Here is a 20,619-nt window from a genome sequence, read left to right on the forward strand (position 1 = left end):
TTGAGTCAGGATCTTTCACTTACCTGGACAACATAAAGATACCCAGCTCCAGAGAGACACGTGTCTCTGCCTCCCCAGCTCTGAGATGGCGAGGGCTTGCCACCATCCCTGTTTTTACATATGGGCTCAGAAGATCATCTCAGCTGCTTGCAATGCCATCAGTATATGTGCTGAGCCCCTTTCCAGCCCCGAGGAGCAGGTTTTTGTTTTGTTTTGTTTTGTTTTTATCTTGTCTGTTGGAGGCCGTTAAATACAGAAAACATTCAAGGGACTTGTACCTGTGTCATGAGAAACACGAAGAGAGAAGTTCCATCAGATTTGACATGGTCAGAAGCTACTTAAGTATCATTGAGTAATGTTGAAATCTTCACATGTTAGGAGTCTCCTGGGGTTTTATTTGCTTGCTTGTTTGTTTATTTTCAGGACCAAGGCCAACTATGCTTACTGTGGGATATCTTTCTGTATGCAATGAATATGTGTTGCTCTGATTGGTTGATAAATAAAACTGCTTTGGCCTATGGCAAGGCAGCTTAGAGGAAGGCAGGAAATCCAAGCTATACAGAAATGAGGAGAGACATCAGCAGCCTCTGAAGGAGCAGCAAGATGCCAGCAGACCAGTAATGCCATGGCCACATGGCAACTTATAGATGAATAGAAATGGGTTAAGCTGTAAGAGCTAGCTAGCAAGAAGCCTGCCACAGGCTATGCAATTGATAATTAATATTAAGCCTCTGAATGATTGTTTTATAAGCAGCTGAGGGACCGCAAAGCCAGGTGGGACCAGAGGAATGCAGGCCTATGGGGCCAGGCAGGTCCTTAACAGCTACATGTGCTATATGCTAAACCAGTGCTCTCCCACAGAATCACACCCCCAGACACTCACTGGGAGATTATAGGGAGATGCTCTACCATGGAGCCACATCCCAAGTCCTTGTTATTCCTTCACCAAGCAGCATGGATTTTTGAAGCCTCCATGGTATTAGACACATCTGATGTCCAAGGTGAGCTAAGAAGGTGGGATCAGTCTTGGGTCCAGATCCCAGCAAATCAGTACATCTCTGACAATTGCACTAATTAAAGAGAAACAGAAAAGCTTGAACATGCAAATATTATACACCATCATCAAGCACAGGGCAGGGCTGGCTTCCCCTTTCTTTGGTGATGGTTCTTCTGAGCAAGTAAACTGAAGTGTTCAGGCACACCTCCTGGATTCTTGTAAGGGAATGAGTCCTCTGACTGCTGAGGAAACCAGCTATGTGGGAAGACTCAACAAGCTGTCTGTGTCGGAGAAGGGAACTCTTTATAGAAACCTTCTCAGAACAGACCAGAAACATGAGGGTGGGATATAGAATCCAGCCTGCTCAGGCCTTCCTGTCTGTCTCACACAGATCCCAACCAGATCCCAACAGGCGCCCTACTGTGAGCACTATATGTGACTCCCTAGCAAACACACTTCTGGATACCAAAGTTTCTCACCTGGGAAGCAAGTTAATGACAAAGCAGGTACTGGTGGCTCTCTCATCAGGGTTATTTGTTACATAGAAAGCCAGAAAGCATGCTCATCTTCCAGGAAAAAGCCTCAACTCCAAATGCTGGGGCTAATAGACAGTAACTCTCAACAGGACAGGAGGCAGGGATACAGGGTTGAGCTTATAAACATGTGTTTCAGCTAAGTATGGCTGACTTCTCTGTGGATCCCCATGTAGTATGAATCTTAAAAGTTCTTATTAATAAAATCAAACTCGAGGCCAATTATTGGGGTGATTGCTGGAAGATCAGAGAAGCAGAACAAGCCACGGCTATCTCACCTCGCCAGTTCCTCTGGTGATCCTGTTTCCTCAGGCTGGAAGCTTCTGAGTCCTCCTCCACATGAATCTCAGCTGAACTGTGTGGCTCCAAAACCTGAATGCTTAACCAGCCGAATGCTTTACTCACTACATGCTTTTTTCTCCTTAGTTCCTGGTCCTCATGCCTTATATACCTTTTTCTTTCTGCCCCCACTCCCTGGGATTAAAGGCATGGGTCACCATGCTTAGCTGTTTCTAAAGTGGCCTTGAACTCAGAGATCTGGCTAGCTCTGCCTCCCAAGTGCTGGGATTAAAGGTGTGTATCACCACCGCCCAACTTCTGTTATGGCTTACTCTTCCCATTTTCTAGCCACCATTTCTGGCTCTGTTCTAGTGGCTGTCTGTTCTCTGACCCCAAATATGTTTATTTCGGGGAACACACAATATTTCAGGGAACACAATACCCACCACATCCCCATCTCTTTATTAGATCATCAGGTGTTTTAGACAAGCAAATAAACACAGCTTCACAGAGTTAAACAAATGCAACATAAAAGACTGCAACATATCTCTGCATCATTGAAACAAATGTTCCATAGTACAAACAAATGTAACACATCTTAAAACAATATTCTACAACAACCCTGAGTGATTGCCTGGTTGAGGTATCAAAGGACACCTAGTTAGAAGGAAGGGAGATAGGAAAAATAGAGGACCTAAGTAGGCACCCTATGGTCTAGCAGGCTGGGTCTTAATTCATCGCTGCTCATAAATGACATGAATATAGGGCACCTTTCTACAAAAGAAGCTGGGAGCATCAGGTCACATGCTGTCTTAGTGAGGGTTTCTATTGCTGGACAGAGCACCATGACCAAAAGCAAGCTAGGAAGGAAAGGGTTTATTTGGCTTACACTTCCAGATCATAGTCCATCATTGGAGGAAGTCAGAATAGGAACTCATGCAAGGCTAGAACCTGGAGGCAGGATCTGAGGCAGAGGCCATAGAAGGGTGCTGCTTACTAACATGTTGTCCCTGGCTTGCTCAGTTTGCCTTTCTTGCCTTGTTTTGTTCTAGACAGGGTTTCTCTGTGTGTATCTCTGGATGTCCTGGAACTCACTCTGTAGACCAGCCTGGCCTCAAACTCAAACAGAGATCCACCTGCCTCTGCCTCCTGAATGCTGGAATTAAAGGCATGCACCACCACCTAGCTCAGCCCACTTTCTTATAGAACCCAGGACCACCAGCCCAGAGATGGCACCACTCACCATGGGCTGGGCCCTCCCCCACTGATCACTAATTGAGAAAATGCCTTCCACCTGGATCCCATGGAGGCATTTCCTCAGCTGAGGCTCCTTCCTCTGATGTGTCACTCACACTTATGTCCAGTTAACACACAAACCCAGTCAGTACACCTGTCAAGGATTGTTCATCAATTTCCTCCAAGACTGGAAACTTCCGTTCTGTAGGGAAGCTCATTAAGAAAAGAAGAAACTTACATTTTCAGTTGTGAGCCTAAACTTTTACAGTGTGTGTGGGTAGGGGGACAGGAGGGAGGAGAGGCTGCAGTGAGGGTGTATTGTATGTAGACTAAAGAAAAAGAAATAAAAATAAGTAAATAGCTTCATATGGTTTAAAAAAGAAGAAGAAGAAAAAAAGAAGAAACAACTCAAAGAAGCTTCAGGAAGTCCCTGAAATTGAAAAGTATTGCTAGGTCTCTCCCTTCCCAAAAGTATGTAAATAGTTAGGACTACTGAGAGTCACTCTCAGATGAACCATGCAGCCTGGAAGAAGCTGGTATGGCCAGCTGAGCTGCCCTGAAGAGGCTCAGATCAACTGAGCCCTCTGAAAAGGGCACTCTCCAATCTGCTAAACTATCTGCACCCTGTGCATGGACTCCAGGTTTCCAGCCTTTGTGAGCTGCCACCCACACTGGGGTGGGTCTTGATGATACAGCTGTCTTTGAGTCATTTCTCCTCCTGTAAATAAACCCAATAAAACTCATTGGTTCCCCAAGTTGGACTTCAGTGGTATCCATACTTCAGTCTGCCATCATTTCCCTATCTGGGGTGAATAGATTTTGTTCACACCTCACTAGATATAGGGTCACACAACATCAGTGCATTTTCCTTTACTACTGACATGTGCTAACCTCAGATATAGACCCACATGAAGAAATGTATGCCAGGTCCAGAGCTGTGTGAAATTATGCTTCTGAACATGCTTTCTGTTTCCCAAGTGAATAGTCACAATCCCCTTCTGATCAGATCATTATTACCTACTAATTTGGAAAATGCATGATGGTACCAAGAGGAACTGAAAGATGGTCTATAATTACCACCTGATCTTTTAAAGAATGGATAGTGGAGCTGGAGAGTGGTTTAGTTGGTAACTGTTGTGCCCATGTCCAGAGACCCCTGAGCAAGACCATCACAGAGCCGATATCCAATGCAAACACACAGGGGTTTACTGATTACAAGCCCAGGCTTGGCCGGTGTCTAACACTCGTACCCAGCTGGTGAAGGAGGACGGCTCTGAGCTCTCAGAATGAGAGGTTTTTAAAAGGAAAAACCACAAACAGGGTGGCACGAGCCTTTGTGTCATAGGACTGGGTGAGGGTGCGTAACCTTTGAATTTACTGGTTGGGGTCCAGAGGAATTTTCAACAACGGTTATCAGAAGGACATTTGGAGCCTGAAGATGTTGTTTATCAGGATTGGTTTATCCGAGTGGGCTGCCATGGAGGCTAGCTGGCCTTGCACATACTGACTGTGGGGACTGACTCAGTGGCCCAGGCTTTGTCCCTGACTCATGCACATAGCTCTAAGTTGGTGAGGGGTCCCAGACAGTAAACAACTGGCTGAACTTTGAGAGGTCAGAGTACATGCAAAAAGGGAGCTACTGCAAGGATTATGTTCATGGCCCTCCCAGAAACTGCTTGCTCAAGTCTCAGGAAACTGAAATTGAGGCCTGATCTCTGAGAGAAGACTGAGCAGCCTGTTATGGTGTCTGCATGTCCTTTCAGTAACATGCTTGCAGCACAAGCAGGAGGATTTGAGTTCAGGTCCCCAGAACCCACATAAAAAGCTGGAAATGGTGGTACATGTCTGTCACTCCATTTCTGAGGAAGCAGAGACAGCAGATCCCCGGGGCTTCTTGGCCAGCCAATCCAGCTGAAGGTTCAGGAAAAGACCCTGTTCCTAAAAGTAATGTGGAGAGTAATTGATGAAGACACTCCACACCAACTTCTGGCCTCCACACACCCACCACCACTACCACCACTCCACACACATACAGAACCGCTGGTGGAGCTGAGTGGTCGAGTCCAGCACACACAAGGCCTTGGATTCTACCCTCAGCACACAAAGATAAATGTATACATATACAAGCATACACATATTTTATATGCGCATTGTAATGTGCTTATGACAGTATTGTATAAAATACACATACAAAACTGTATCAATTATTAACTCATTCCTTTGTGCAAGTAGCTATTAACATTTATACAAACAATGGCATATTGACCCAAGAGCTGGAACCTGACCTGTTGTCTTAGTTTCTTCTTCCGTTTCTGTGATTAAAATACTCTGATAAAAATAACTTCAAAGAAAGTCTTTATTTTGACTTACAATTAAAGGGGCAAGTCCGTTGGAGACCAAGGAGCAGGAGCTTGAAGCTACTGATCACATGACAGCCACAATCAAGAAGCAGAGAGTGGTGGGTGTCTGCCCTACTCAGTTCTCTTTCTCTGTTTATGTAGTCCAAGAGACCCCAGCCAGTGAATGGTGCCATCCACAGTGAGATGGTCTCCACCCCTCAATAGCATAATCTAGATAATCCCATATAGGCAAGCCTAAAGGCTCATCTCCAAGTTGATTCCGTAGTCTGTCAAGTTGACAATATTCACCATCCCACCTTTCTTCCCAGGCCTGTCCTAACCCCCAACAACCAAGACGCACCATTGCGTGCAGGAATCCTGCCAGCAGGATTCTGTCATCAAGCATGCTGTTGTGACAGGAGCCTCCCAGGGCAGCTCGCCTTCTGCATCCTTCATGAGGGATGCTGTCTCTTTCAAACTACTAAGTATTTTAGCATCTTCCAAGTTTGCTGTAAGTCAAGTCATCATGGGACCTTCACAACTCAGAGCTTATCCACACACATAATTAAACCTGACGTGTCCTAACGTACTATCTGTTGTCTGGTTAAGATCATCTGGCCAAAAGTAACTTAGAGAGGAAAGGGTCTACCTCATCTTACATTCCTCCATGATCTCTACTAGGTACATCAGGCCAGCAACTGTGAGGAAGGAACTACAGTAGAGACCATGGAAGAATGTTGCTCCTGGCTCACTCTTGGGTACACTCTCTGGCTCACACTTAGCTACCTTTCTTATATAGCCCAACCTACCTGCCTAAGGATGGTGCCACTTACATGGACTGGGCCCTCCTACATCAATTAGCAATCAGGAAAATGCCCCCACAGACATGCCCCCAGGCCAATCCGCTGGAGGCAATTCTTCCTAGGAGTTTTCCTCCTCCCAGGTACGTCGAATTGACAATGAAGATTAGCCATCACGCTAGGTTTGGGGAGGAACAGAAGGTGGTGGGAGAGACGACTACATGTAGGTCATAGCACTTTCTAGAAAAGCAGCTCATGTTGGTACAGTTGAGTGCATACATGGAGTATTTCTGCATGTATGCATGCCTTTATCGATTCACAGACAACAGGAAGCTCAGTGCAGAGCGTCAGGCAATGTCTGGCTCCTAGGATTTCCTTACAGGTGTCTGTTGGTCTTCCTCACTTAAATCCTGCAAGAGTACTGAATGGACAAGCTGAGGCTGCCTCCACCTATGTTCCTTTCTGTGAACTGGTTCCTGTCCTGGAAACACACATTCTTCTTATTTCCTTTCATCTATCCTCTGAGGCCATCATGCTAACATCGTGTCTTCTGCACCCTCTTCGCTCACACACTGTCCTCTGACTCCTTCCTCCTATGTGAAGTTGGCCAAAAGCTTTGAGAAAAGACTTGTTAATCTTGCTCCTTTGGTCCTTTGTGGTCGTTTCTGGTCCTTATCTCTGAAGGGCACAGATGGCTGTGTAGCTCAGGTGTATTGCCTGATGGGACACATTCATCTTTCATTGTACAAACCCTGCTTCTCTGTGGAGCTCCAGGCACACATTTGGAAGCCTTCCTCCCCTCTGTTTGACCAACTTTGCTCTCCGAGGCAGAAGTGTGCAAGAATGTCCCAGGATGTTTTCAACAGCTCCCTTAGATACACAGAGTCCTCTTGTTCCTTCAGGCTGGACCACCAGGGAATAGAATAGTTTTTAGTATCACTCTGGGTTTCCAGTGTGTTCTACAAGGTAATAATTATTTTATAGGAAAAATAAGAAAATTACGATCAGAAATGAACCATCAAAATAGCAAGCCCACTCTGTCTGGTTTGCCTATTTTGAGAAACATAATTACACTGCAGGTAATTATAGATGCCCGAGTAATTCATTTAAAAAATAAAAAGTCTAAGATGAGTTGAGTGACATTAGAATTCCATTAATTTTTGGTTGCATTACAAAGACACCATTTCATCAGTGAGAAAACCAGTTCAAGGAGAATGTAACAGTGAATTTCCCCTTAGGAAAATTAGGTTAATCATGTAGTGAGCTGATTTTTATATTAAAAAAAAAAAGTTCTATGGAGCAACAATGCTTAGAGAAATTCAATCCTGTCAGTGAGCTGTGAGCAGGTTTGATCCCACACAACCTTCCAAGGCACTGTGAACCCTCTTATCTTCCCCTAAGAAAAGTGTTACTCACAGGATAAAAAGTGCTTGGAACACAATATGAGGTTGTGAGTTCAACACACAGAACCAGTATGAGAACATCAGGCATGGGGGAACATGCTTGTCACCCCAATACTGGGGAAGCAGAGAGGCAGAGAGGGCAGATTTCTGGGGCTCAGCGGCCAGCCTGGCCAATTCTGCAGCGGAAGGCCAGTGAGCGATCCTGTCTCAAAAAAAACAAGGGGACAACAACCTGAAGGTTGTTAAAGGTCACTCAAGATTGACTTCTGACATGTACAATCACATATGTGCAAACACACACACATGTGTATATTTATACACATATTGTATATACATATAAAATAGAAAACATATTAATGCTGTGACCACTGAAGTCTCTTTGACCCTTGTTGTGATTTCTCCCACATATGTGATCATCAAGTGAGGAGAAGGTCCCCAGGAAGCAGCATCTACTGCACCAAGTGGGAGAGACACCATTTCTGTCCTGTGTTGCTACAAAGTCTCCATGAGGCCTGTTTACCATTCAGGACATCAGCTCTGGCTTGAAAACTGCTACTGGCAGCTTTGCGTTCTGTTAACAGTGGGGCTGCCCGGACATGACAGAGCTGTTTGTGAAGAAAAGCGGCTCCTGGTAAAACCTGTTCATCCGTGTTTCCTTCACCTGCAGAGTTCCTGTTCTGGACCTCAGATGTATAATGCTTATTTCCCTGTCCTTGCTATAGACACTCGATAAAACAACTAAGAAGAATTCATACTGGCTCACAGTTTGAGGGAACACAACCCATCACAGCAGGGAAGCCTTGGCATGGGCCGAGGTGACCCCATGGTACTGGGAGTGCATGGTTGGGACTCCTCACTTCCTCACTTCTTCATGTCTTGGCAGGGCAGGAAGCAGAAGTGAAATGCTGGTGGCCCTTCTGGTTCCTTCCTTTTGCCTCCTCTTTCATTAGGAGTGAGGGCATTCACATTTATGGTGGGTCTTCCTTCCTAAGTCAGTCCTTTCTGGAAATGTTCTCACAGAGGCACCCAGGAGTGTGTGCGTCCTAGGTGATTTTAAATCCCGTCAAACTGACAGTGGGGATTAACCATCACAGAGGAGCATGGGTCCTGAGGTCCCTGCATGGCCATGCACAGTTCTGGACAATTATTGCCACACAAACCTCTTTGTGACACTGAAGTCAGAGTGACAAGCAATTTTTCCTTATTTTCTTAGAAATGGAACTAACATTCCACATTACTCACACTGCGTCAATGATACTCCGTCAATGTGCTGGCACTGAATGAGAAAGTACTTTAAAACTCACAAACACTTTCCCCCAGTTAATTCTAAAAAGTGAAATCTACTCTGCACATACCAAATGGGGGATAAGGAACAGTGAAACAATTTTTTTTCAAACATTCTACTCAGAATTAGAAAATTGAATTGAATTTTCATGTAAACATTGGAGCCAACTTGGCAGAAATGAGGATATCCTAAAGAGACACGTGTATTCTTCCTTTGGCCAACAGACTATTGAAACAATAGGTTCGATTTCCATTCTGTTGCTGTGATAAAACATTCCACCCAATAACAGTGTGGGAAGAGAGGGTTTGTTTAACATCACAACTGTACTGGCTGGTTTTGTGTGTCAACTTGACACACACTAGAGTCATCAAAGAGGAAGGAGCCTCAGCTGAGGACATGCCTCCAGGAGACCCAGCTATAAGGTATTTTTTCAATTAGTGATCAATGGGGGAGGGCCCAGCCCTCGGTGGGTGGCACCATCCCTGGGCCGCTGGTCTGGCTCTATAAGAAGTTGGGCTGAGGAAGCCATGAGAAGCAAGCCAGAGAACAGCACCCCTCTATGGCCTCTGCATCAGCTCCTGCTTCCAGGATCCTGCCCTGTTTGAGTTCCTGTCCTGACTTCCTTCAGTGATGAACAGCAATGCTGAAGCATAAGCTGAATAAACCCTTTCCTCCCCAACTTGCTCTTTGGTCGTGGTGTTTCATCATCACAGCAACAGAAACCCTAACTAAGACAACAACCTGTCACTGAGGGAGGTCAGAGTAGGAACTCAGGGCAGGAAAAAGCCTTGGAGGAAGATTATTCCTCTTCAGCTAACTTCCTTGTACAGTGCAGACCCAACCGTCTAGGAGCAGTGCCACCCACAGTGGACTGAGGCCTCCCACATCAATCCTTAGCCAAGACAATCCCTCACAGGCATGACCATGAGCCACTCTGATCTGGATAATCACTCAACTGGCATGCCCTCAAATGATTCTAGGCTGTGTCAAGTTGAGAGATGAAGCTAACTAGGACACATGATCACCAAGAAATTGAAATTTCCTCTGAAATCTCATGCTGGGAGAAGAACAGTGAAGCATGATATTAGCTAGAGGAGGAAATGTCTCTCTGTAAGAGATTTTACACATTTCTGACAACTTGTTACACCACTTTGTGGGAAAGACTGGAACCCAGGAATGGTAAGCCAAGGATGGGTAGGGCCACAGCTTGACAAGAACTGATGAGCTATGCAGATCCCTAGCTTCTTGCTTCACCCTAAACCTCCCGTCTGGGCCCTGAGGAGGAACCACTGGACTTCTTTGTCCCTCTTCCCAATTGGGCCACAGTGAACCTTGCTTTTTACTGGTTTACTGTTTTCTTATCTTGCTTTTGACTATCAATTGTCAGTTTAATGTGCTAATTGAGGGTAGGTGGCCAAATCTGCTTGTTAGAGGGCTCAGCTCTGGCCCTGACTCCAATCAGAGCACCACACATGTGAGTCACACAGAGTATCTGAGGGGCAAGGGACGCCACTTCAATCTGTTCTTGATGATGCGCAGGTGCTAGCACAGAGCTGTGCCCACATCCTGCTGTCTGCTTCCAGCATAGAGCCGTTGGTTTACCAAACTGTTTTCATTCTAGACTCTCTGGAAGGCATCAATCAGCGTCCTGTTCACATGTATCGGCTATGCTTCTGGTACATGCCAGGTATCCAAAATCAAGTGTTGAATGCATTGGTGGCCGAAGCACATGGGGAAAGGCTTTGCAGAGAATGACTTGGAGCTTCAAGCAAGCCCGTTTTTCATGTTTCTAAAGGCACAGGGCCCCAGCCGGGATATTCTCTTGAGTACAGAAAAGCCTTCTGCTCATGACAGTGACAAATATATTAGCCAATCTGAGAGGTGCAGGTTTGACTGTGATGTTCCAATTATGCAAAAGTGACAAGAAACAGAGCCCAGGCAGTCATGCCACAGCCCTGCTTTCCCCGTGCCTGCTGCTGCTGCTGAGCCTCCTCTCTTGAGCTGCAGGGAGGCCCAAGAGGAAATGATAGGACTGATTAAGTATCTGGAGAGCTGCAGAAATGGAATGAAAACCTATGCAGAGTTAACTACCAATTAAAATGATTTATAAATGCCAGACGAGCAGCCCGGGCAATAAATGATGTTCCAATCAGGAACAAGCAGGGTGGGCTGAACTTTCAAAAATCAACTCCAAATCTAATAATTCACTGGGCTTCCCTTGCCCCCTGACTCAAGAGAATGAAGGAAGAATTCTTTTCACCATTTAGAGTTTCCTTCTGTCCCTGCATTCTCTAGGCAGCACGACCACAGGACCTATGGTGGGGGCGGAGCACAGTTATCCACTGAAGTGTGCACCTTTTACACAGAATCAAGAGACCTTTAACAAATGAATGTTTCATTATAAACCATTCATGCCATATTGTTCAAAAATAATGGTAGCACAATAACTTTTTTAAATGTAAAGCTACTTGATTACATCTTTTTATTAAACCAAGTGTACCCACAAATACTGAAATTGTGCATGCAAATTGGCTAAAAACACAAAAGCCTCCGAGCAGAGTGCAGGTGAATTTTGATTAAGGAAAGACCTTTCAAAGCAAAAGACAAAAGAATTTAAAAGGAAAATATTAATACATTCAGCTGCTTTAAAATGTCATTTTAATCAAAACTGTACCCAAATTTAAAAAAAAAAAAAAAAAAACATGCAGCAAACTATACAGAAGCAGCATCAGGAAAAGTAAGGAACTAGAGAAAATAATCACATTATGACCTTCACAGCTCCGGCCCCCTCCACCAGGACGGTCTCCAGGGTTTCCTTGCTGTCCTTAGAGTGAGCAAGTTTTTCAGTCTGATCCACCATCCCTGCATCTGCCCTGATGCCTCCCCAGTACTCATCTTCCTTTACTCTCTCTCTCTCCCTGAACACCCTGCATGGGTCCAGAATCTCCTAACTATAACAAGACCCTTACTTCCTCTTAGTTCTGACAAATCACACCCTGCTCTGCACATAGCCAACTTCTTCGTCTTTGGTTTCATCCTCGAGGTGACCTGTCACCTTTGAATGCTTTCCTTCAACATGCAATGGAAGGCAATCCTTTCTCTCCATCTAATGTCTCTGTCTTGAGGTCCCTTGTTTGTGTTTATGCCCCTGCTCCAAGTCTGGCCACTTCATGGGGCTGCTAGCTCTGTGAGAGAGGCATATGCTCCGGGTTTTGTTTGTTTGACACTCTGCCTACAATGTGAGACTTTTTCTAATGTGTAAAGAACTCCCAGACCTTCTGAATGAATGAACACTGATGGAATAATCTCATGAGTGTATGATACACACCAGCTATCATGACCACTAATCTATGTGTATTGTCTCATGGGACCCTCCTGGATTCTTATCAGTAGAACACTGAGATGTCACATTTTATGGATGTTCAGTAACTCATTCTAGACCACAGATAGTGGTAAGCCTGCTGGAGATCATTGTGAGTCGTAGTCAATAAACATACTCTTAGCCAGTATATGTATCATATCTTTACATCTATAAAACATACATAAGGATTAACATCCATACATCTTTCTTTTAAATATTTTCAAAATATGGCTTTGTTCTGAGTGGCTCATAGAGCTGTGTGCTGGAATTAGCTGCATCCACCCTGGCATCTGTCAATCTGTGCACAGGACACAGTGCCTGAAACACAGGAAGGGCTGTGTATCCCTCGAGGGCATAACTCATGCCACTTTTTTCAATGAGGTTTCCCAAGGATGGACTGTGGAATATTCCTTTACACTGTGTAAATTACTCCATGATTTGTTTAATATGGAAGTTGACTGGCCGATAGCTGGACAGGATAAGGTTAGGTAGGAGAACCAGACTAAGGGCACTGGGAAGAGTCAGAAAAGTCACCAGCAAGACAGGGAGAGGAAACAGGAGGTGCAAGATGAAAGGGAGATTACTCCACATGACAGAATGTAGATTAATACAAATGGGTTGACTTAAGTTGTATGAGCTAGTTAGTAATAAGCCTGAGCTGTCAGCTGAGCATTTAAAATTTATATTAAGTGTTGATTTTTTTGGGAACTACAGGCAAGAAAGAAAGGTCCACCTACCACAGACTGTGACCTGGAGCTTACCATAACCAAGGTATGTCAGGATGTTGGAAAGATGACACTGTCTGTAATACATCTTTTATCCCCTAGGGACATCTGGAGAAACACAGCCTAGTCACACTTCTTCAGGAACATACTAGCTATAATTCTGGGTGGGTTTGATGGTAGAGAGATCTTGTCTATGGAATTGGAATTCATTAAGCAGCCTATACTTGGTCTTACAGACTCAACCCCATATGATTCAGAGTTGAATCCTTAACCTCCAATGTCTGTATTTGGAGAGTGGGATTTTAGGAAGGCCATTAAGATTCAGTGAGTCAAAAAAGTGAGAACTTTATGGTGTAGGATTTGGAAACTCATAGAATTTTCTCTCTTTATGAATGGAAGGAAAGCTGCATGATGGCGCAAGGTGGCAGTTGTCTGAAAAGAGACTTCTCACTAGAAACTATCCCTGGCTCCAACTTGACCATGGCCTCTCCAGGCTTCAGAACTATGAGAAGGAAATTTCTATTTTTTAAGCACCTGTCCTGTGGTACTTATGATAGGCCAAGATGATTAGACACTTCAGTGGGTAGAGACTGCTGGTGTCCAGCCTGGTGTGCTATAGCTTCTGGAATCATGTCCCTATGTGCCATGCAACCATCCAAGTAGAAACAAAATTTTCATGACTAACTAAAATAAGCCTAGCTATGTGAGTGCTGGCATTCATGTTTTAATGTATAAACTGTGTTACATCTGGGCCATTGCATGATCTATGATCACATAATCATCTGCACCCCCAAATCAAATCACTGAGCAGTAATCCTCAGATTTTGCCAGGGTCTGCCAAGCGGTGCTTCTAACATGTTCCTTTGGGGTACTGAACCTTGCCTCAGTATGCAAATATAATTCAAATGTCATTTAAGTAACAGCAGTCAACTTACAGCGGGACTCTAAAATGTGCCAGGCCCTGTCCTAGGATTTCTGTACACATTATTCAGGCCTTCCAGAAGCTCTAAGACACAACTGCAATCTAACTTAGGAAAACAGCACACATCTGGGAAGTGGTGAGGAAACTAGATGCAGAATACCTGATCCCAGAGCCAAGCTTCTCAGAGCTGTGTACAAGGGGCAGAGGGCAGGGTCCACGCGGCCCTCCATGTCCTCCCCACTTCTCTATCTCTCTACAGGCTAGTTGTGCTCTGGAAAGTGGTACACCCATCTTTTCTTTTTCAGTCAAACTATCATGCCCGTCACCATCTGCTCAGCACTCACCTCTTAGGTTCCCCCACTGCAGTCCCACCCTCTTGCGCCGTGAAGGTCATGCTCATCTTTGCAGTGAACAGGGTACTCGGTGCAGCCTGTTAGGAAAGGTTCTACTAAAATAATCCCAGAATTCAGATTCAGTTCTTGGCCAGGCAGTCTTTCCATTGCCTTGACTGAGATTTTTATCCTTGATCCCTAACTGAGAGGAGATGCCCAGTGATGCCACCCAGGCCTGGATGCTGTGGCCATTACATCATTGAGACATCTGTACTCTTGGGTGAACATCAATCTGTTCACCCCAACTTGCCAAGACTTGCCATCAATATTCCAGACACCTCGTCCTGTCACAAAGGAGAGAAATTTCTTTGAGCCAGGAACTAGGAAGAGGGAATGCCAGGAATGTGGGTAAACGGAAAAACTGTGGAGAGAGAATGGCAAGGGTGTGGGGTAAGGCAGAGTGCTCGCGGCATGCATTCTGTTTTTCATGCTGCTAACAGCAGGACTAAGGAACCAATTTTCCATGGACTCATTCACACCTAGCCTTGACTGCACAGCTTGCTCTGTCTATATTTTTCATCTACTCCCTACACAACCCTATGATACAGGTGTTAATAACCCTCACCGCCTGTGAGAAAACCCAAGTTCAGAGAAGGCACCAGATGTAGGAGGAGAAGCTCACAGATCCTAAAAGTTCTGATCCAGGGTCCAAGCTCTTTTTACCAGAGCTCAAGCTTCCTGAGCTGGTACCCTGGGCCACTAGCGTCCAAAGTCCTCAGGGTTGAGGTAAGCAAGACAACACTTAGGAAGACATAGAGCCCAGAAATTAATGATTGGTGCACATGCACACACACACACACACACACACACACACACACACACACACACACCACAATGGCAAATGAAACAGCTTTACTGAGCTCCCTCCCAGGAACTTGAAAAAAGTAACCCCACCTGTCTGCCCCTGAGCCTTCACATCCACAGTGGGAGGCCTACAAAGAAAAGCTGAGCAAAGGTGAGATCTATGGCCTGTAAAACCCTCCAAGTTCAAATGCAGTTAATGCTGACACTCTAGCCTGTATGCCCAATGAGCCATGTGGAGCAGCCGTCTCAGAATAGAGCCATTGATTTTTACACTCCTGGAGTGTAGACAGCACCCCAGTTTGTGGTTGCTGCACATTAATGAAAACATATGGATTTTTCTATTTTAAAAGAACCAGACACCTGGCATTGAAACTGTTGTCAGACTACAGAGCACAAAGTCTGGGAAGAACAGACAGTAAGTGGGTAATGCTCATGAGATGACCAGGGGCTTAGAACTAAAGTCTGACACAACACATCACATGAAAAAATTATTCTCAAACAATGGAGCCTTAACATTTTAGCCATTTTAAAAAAAAAAAAAAAAACTACGCCTAATGACATCTCATCTTACACTTTTGTGAATTTAAAAATAGGTAACTGGGTAACTTCATTTGGATTAATCCCAACACTTCTTTATAGGACTTCTTCAATAAGTGCTCAACAGCACTGGGTTTTACCCACACATGCCTGCAGCTTTCTGTACTGGACATTACTCAGGTACTAAATGAACATTAAGCACCCTCAAGGCATAATAATACATTGTGGTATATTCTAAGGACATGGGTGTGAAGGTGGTGTCACAGACCTTAATCTCCTGAGCATGCCATTTGGTAAGCAACAAAAACAGCCAAGAAGACATCAGCGAGTGTGGGCTCAGGGTCACCCCCAAACACACCTAATGTGCCACTGTCCATCCATGAGTCAGAACAGGCCTCCTGGTGTGGAAACTGAGGCCTGGGAATGATGAGGGAGGTTTAACCTGTCAGTAGAAGGGAAGAAGGACCATGAGCGCCTAAGGAGGTACAGAAGATGCACGGCTACACGGCGTGATAAGGGGTAACATGAGCTTGTGCATAAGGCCTGGACACCTGACTCATCCTGGAATTGAAGTCACAGCTGGTGATGCTGCAGCAAATGTGCAGGCAGAGATGGCAGTAAGGACACTGAGAGACACTGAGGAAGCCACAGTGGGAAGGCAGGAGAGGGAAAGCCACAATGAGGAAGAACTTCCACTTACCTCAAAGATTGCTCCCTGAACACTGAAAGTGAAAAAAAAAAAAAAAAACAACAACAACAAAAAGAACTCCCACCACACCCTTGCCCCCTTTCTCTCTCCCCAGAAATAACTGAGAAGTGAAACAAGGAGAGGAGACTTGTTACTTCCACTGTGGGACAATTAGTGTTGATTGTCAACTTGGCAGCGTCTAGAATTCCCTGGGATATATGCCTCTGGGCTTGCCTGTGGGGAGTAATCTTTAGTGCTTTAATTGAGGTGGGAGGAGCCACCCATGGTGAGTGGCACCATTTCCTGGCCAGGATCCTGGACTGTGGAAAATGGAGGAAACATGCTGAGTAGCAGCTTGCTTTCATCTCTCTTTGCTTCCTGTTTGTGGATGTCATGTGACCAGCTGCCTTTGACTTTCCCAGCATGGTCAGGGTACTTGATCACAGCAACAGGAAAAGAAACTGACGTGCAAGGCGTGTGAACCTCTCACTATGCCAGTGGTGAGAGCAGAGACAGTAGTTTACGTCCAAGTCGTGTTCACACTCGACAGCACGTTTGAACACCCTTAGTTTCCATAACCTTTCCCAGTCATCCCAAAACCTAAAAGAACAGACTTACTGTGCATTTTGCACTGTGACGTTTTTACCCCCTTACAGCAAGGGCAAACTTCATAGCCATTGTATTCCCGTCGCAGTTTCTAAGTGAAGGGGTGTTGGTGGCTACCCTTGTCGCCAGGTCCTCAGTAACTATGCAGATATGAGAGCTGATCTGTGTTAGTTGTAATAAAGCTGCACCTGCCATATTCATACTTAGAACATTTAAGTTTTGTTATGGCCCAAACACATGCAAGGTTCCTGGAATCATTCTTGGCAAAAACAGCTTTTTAAAAATTCAAACTAGGCAGTCCTGAGCAAAATAAACAAACATAAACTAAACAAAGCAACAAACATCCCTGGTTCTTTCTTGCTGAAGGAAATGGCACATGAGGATTTAAAGATCTTTTCAGAGAAGCGTCCTTGGCCAAACACAGGCTTTGTGTGGTAGAAAACAATTTGCAAGTGTTCCTTCAAGGACAAAGGTCTCCCAAGCAGGAGTTTGGGCTGGGGTTGTTTGCTCTTGTCTAACACAAGGCAAAAGTAATCAACCTCGATACACACCTCTTTTGAAATCAAAGGGCTGCCTTCCTAGCCAGCCCTCCATGACAAAGGGAGAGAGGTGGGGAGCAGAGAGCTCTCTGGGTGGCTAGCCAGTGATTTGATAAACCAAGATAGGGTGCAGACTCAGCAGCCAATTCTAACAGCAACCTGGTTTTATCTTGAATCTTTCTCTATAGCTTTTAATCCAAATTGTTTTTGCATCTTTTGAGATGTTAGGCAGGACTAGGGAGAAGGCCAATGGTTAAAGCCTGGGCCTTATAAGTATGAGGACTAGAATTCAGATCCTAAAAACCCACATAAATGTGGAGGGAAATGTGGCAGTCCACCTGTGATTCTAGCCTCAGATGGGGGAAATAATGGGGAAATGGGAACTCCCCAGAGCAAGCTAGTGATCTAAACTAACCAGACTCTGCCTCCCATGGAAGAGTGATCTAGGATAATTCCCAACATTAACCTCAGACCTCCACTTGCATGCACACACAGGGTATATGTACACCCACACACCTATGGGCCATAGGTTTGAACACACACACACACACACACACACACACACACACACACACACACCATGAGAAGAAGGAAGAAGAGAGATACTGCCTGGTCCCTTCAAATCCTACAGCATTTTTCTGCCAATGTCTCCACATCCTCAGACATTTCCCCATCAACCACCCAATCCCACAGCCTAGTCATGCTGCTCACATCAAGGTACATTGTGGCTTGCAAATCTCAGAGATTTCATTATTTATTTCATTCATTCTTCTCTTCCTGTTTCTTCAACTGGATTGTCAGAACTAACCTTGACTCCGGCTGACTGATCTCTCCTTGGAGGCTCTGGCCTGCTGCTTCACCCACCTAGCAGGGGTTCCATTTTATATAGTGTGCTTTTCTACTTCATAATTTCTGTTTGCTTCCTTTATAATCTCTGTCATTTCCCCAACATTCTCTACTTCTTGAGATATTATCCATGCATTTGGTTCTTTGAAAATCACCTTTTCCAAATCTTTGAATATACTCAAAATGGCAAATTTCAAGGCTTAGTCTAGGCTATGGTGGTCTGAGCTTGTTGTCCTAGGTGCTCAGGACACTGAGTCAGGAGTTTCATTTGAGCTGAGGAACTTGAGACCAACACAGGTAACATAGTGAAAAAAATAGCTTTTCCTAAATAAATAAAAATAGCTTTAGACATGAACTCCCAGCAGCTGCCTGCAAAGGGTCACACACAAACCAACATTCCAGGGTGAAAGGGGACTCAAAAGACCCCAACCTTACCTGAGAAGCTACGGACATGGATGGATGTGGAGGAGGGAAAGGGGCCTCCTTTATAACCACGTGGCCCAGGGAAGGTTGACCATGCTCCAGGGAATAGCATCACACCCGTGAGTAAATGGGCACAGTGAGTTGTTTGTATAAAAAGGACATGGAGTCCAGAGGAAGATAAGAAGACCAGGGATAGATCTAGGAGGAGTTAGGTAGAGGAGTGGGAGTGAGCACAATCAAAACACATTGTGTCAGCATTCAGACCCACCTCTTGGAATCCTGGCCCATAAGCAGCTAATACCTGACATCATCCTATGTTCCTGTCCCCTTTAAGAAGGGACTCCTCTCTCTCTCTCTCTCTCTCTCTCTCTCTCTCTCTCTCTCTCTCTCTCTCTCTCTTTCTCTCTCTCCTTCCCTCCCTATCTCTCTCTTTCCCTCTCCCCTCTCCCTTGCCTACACCAAATAAAACTCTCCACTGAGCACTGTCTGCATTGCATCCCTGTCTCTTACCCACTGTGGGGCACCTTCGCTCCATCCACCAAGGCCTCTCTCTGGGTGTATTACAACATTGGTTCTGTGACTCGGATAGACCCTCCAGGCAGCCTCTCCCATGCCAGGATCCTGGACCCAGTCTACCCACAACAGGCTCTGACTCACCTGATCACTCACTTACCTTATCCACCACCAGCAACAGCATAAGTTTCAATTCCCCCTCCGGAGCTCCCTTAGGCCCTTCTGGCTTTTGGGACATGATCCTTGACCTTTTCCTATGCATGAGATTCCCTCTGGCCACCTCAAAAATCCTAGTATTAGGTGCTGAGACTCTTCTGGCTTAGGCTAAGTCCGCCCCCATTGAATGTGGCCACAGCCCTCTTTGATGGCTTGGTCATCATTCTGTCCTCACTCTAGCCCTGGGAATGTCCACAGCTATAGGCTGTAGTGACTCCTTTTATTCCCCTCTCCTCCATGGGAACCATGATTTTTCAGGACATTTATGACTTCTGTGAGCAATCAGGGCCTGCCCCCACTCCAAAGGGGTCTTTCACTCTTTTCCTATTTACACCTATTTCTTCTAGAAAATATAAATAAATGATGTCATATGTTTGATGAATGGGGTATCTAATAAACAAGATATATTTTCAAAAATGGAATTTCTGGTGCCCCAAAAGGGTCCTTTTCTCAGAGTTGGGCCACACCCCAACTCGCAAGCCCCTTTCCTCCTGTTCCCATTTGGTCCTGGGATCTTCTCTGTCACTCCTCCTTGTTTTCTCAGGAGACGGTAAGTCCAAGTCTTAGGAAAGCTGCTAGCACATTGGCTGTTAGGAAACACTAACTGATAGTCAGCCATTCCTGCCTAATAGACAAGCAGCCCCCAAATGCTCAGAGATCTGCAGAACATGGCATTTAAAATGTTGATCAAAAAGCGTATTATATCAGGCAGAAACTCCCAGATCCTAGCAGTGACCCAAGGTCTCTGAAGAAGATTACAAGGCACCATGACATCTCCACCCGAATTATGGCAATGCTGAACTCTGGGCAAGATGCCCCAATGTGACACCTGCCACCAGGACATAGAAAAACTGATTACACCCCTTTTGCCTAGACAAAGTAAGATCCTTTGCTGTGGGATGTTCTGTATGTTACCTGTGGTGTGTTGCTCTGATTGGGTAGTAAATAAAACACTGATTGGCCAGTAGCCAGGCAGGAAGTATAGGCGGGACAAAGAGAAGAGAATTGGAGGAAGTAGAAGGCAAAGGCAGAGAGACCTGCCAGCCACCGCCATGACAAGCAATATGTAAGGTACCAGTAAGCCATGAACCACATGGCAAAGTATAGATTAATAGAAATGGGCTGGATATAAGAGTAACAGCTAGACAATGGTAGGCCTGAGCTAGTGGCCAAGC

The sequence above is a fragment of the Onychomys torridus genome, chromosome 13, assembly GCF_903995425.1.
Source record: "Onychomys torridus chromosome 13, mOncTor1.1, whole genome shotgun sequence".
Classification (NCBI taxonomy): domain Eukaryota; kingdom Metazoa; phylum Chordata; class Mammalia; order Rodentia; family Cricetidae; genus Onychomys; species Onychomys torridus.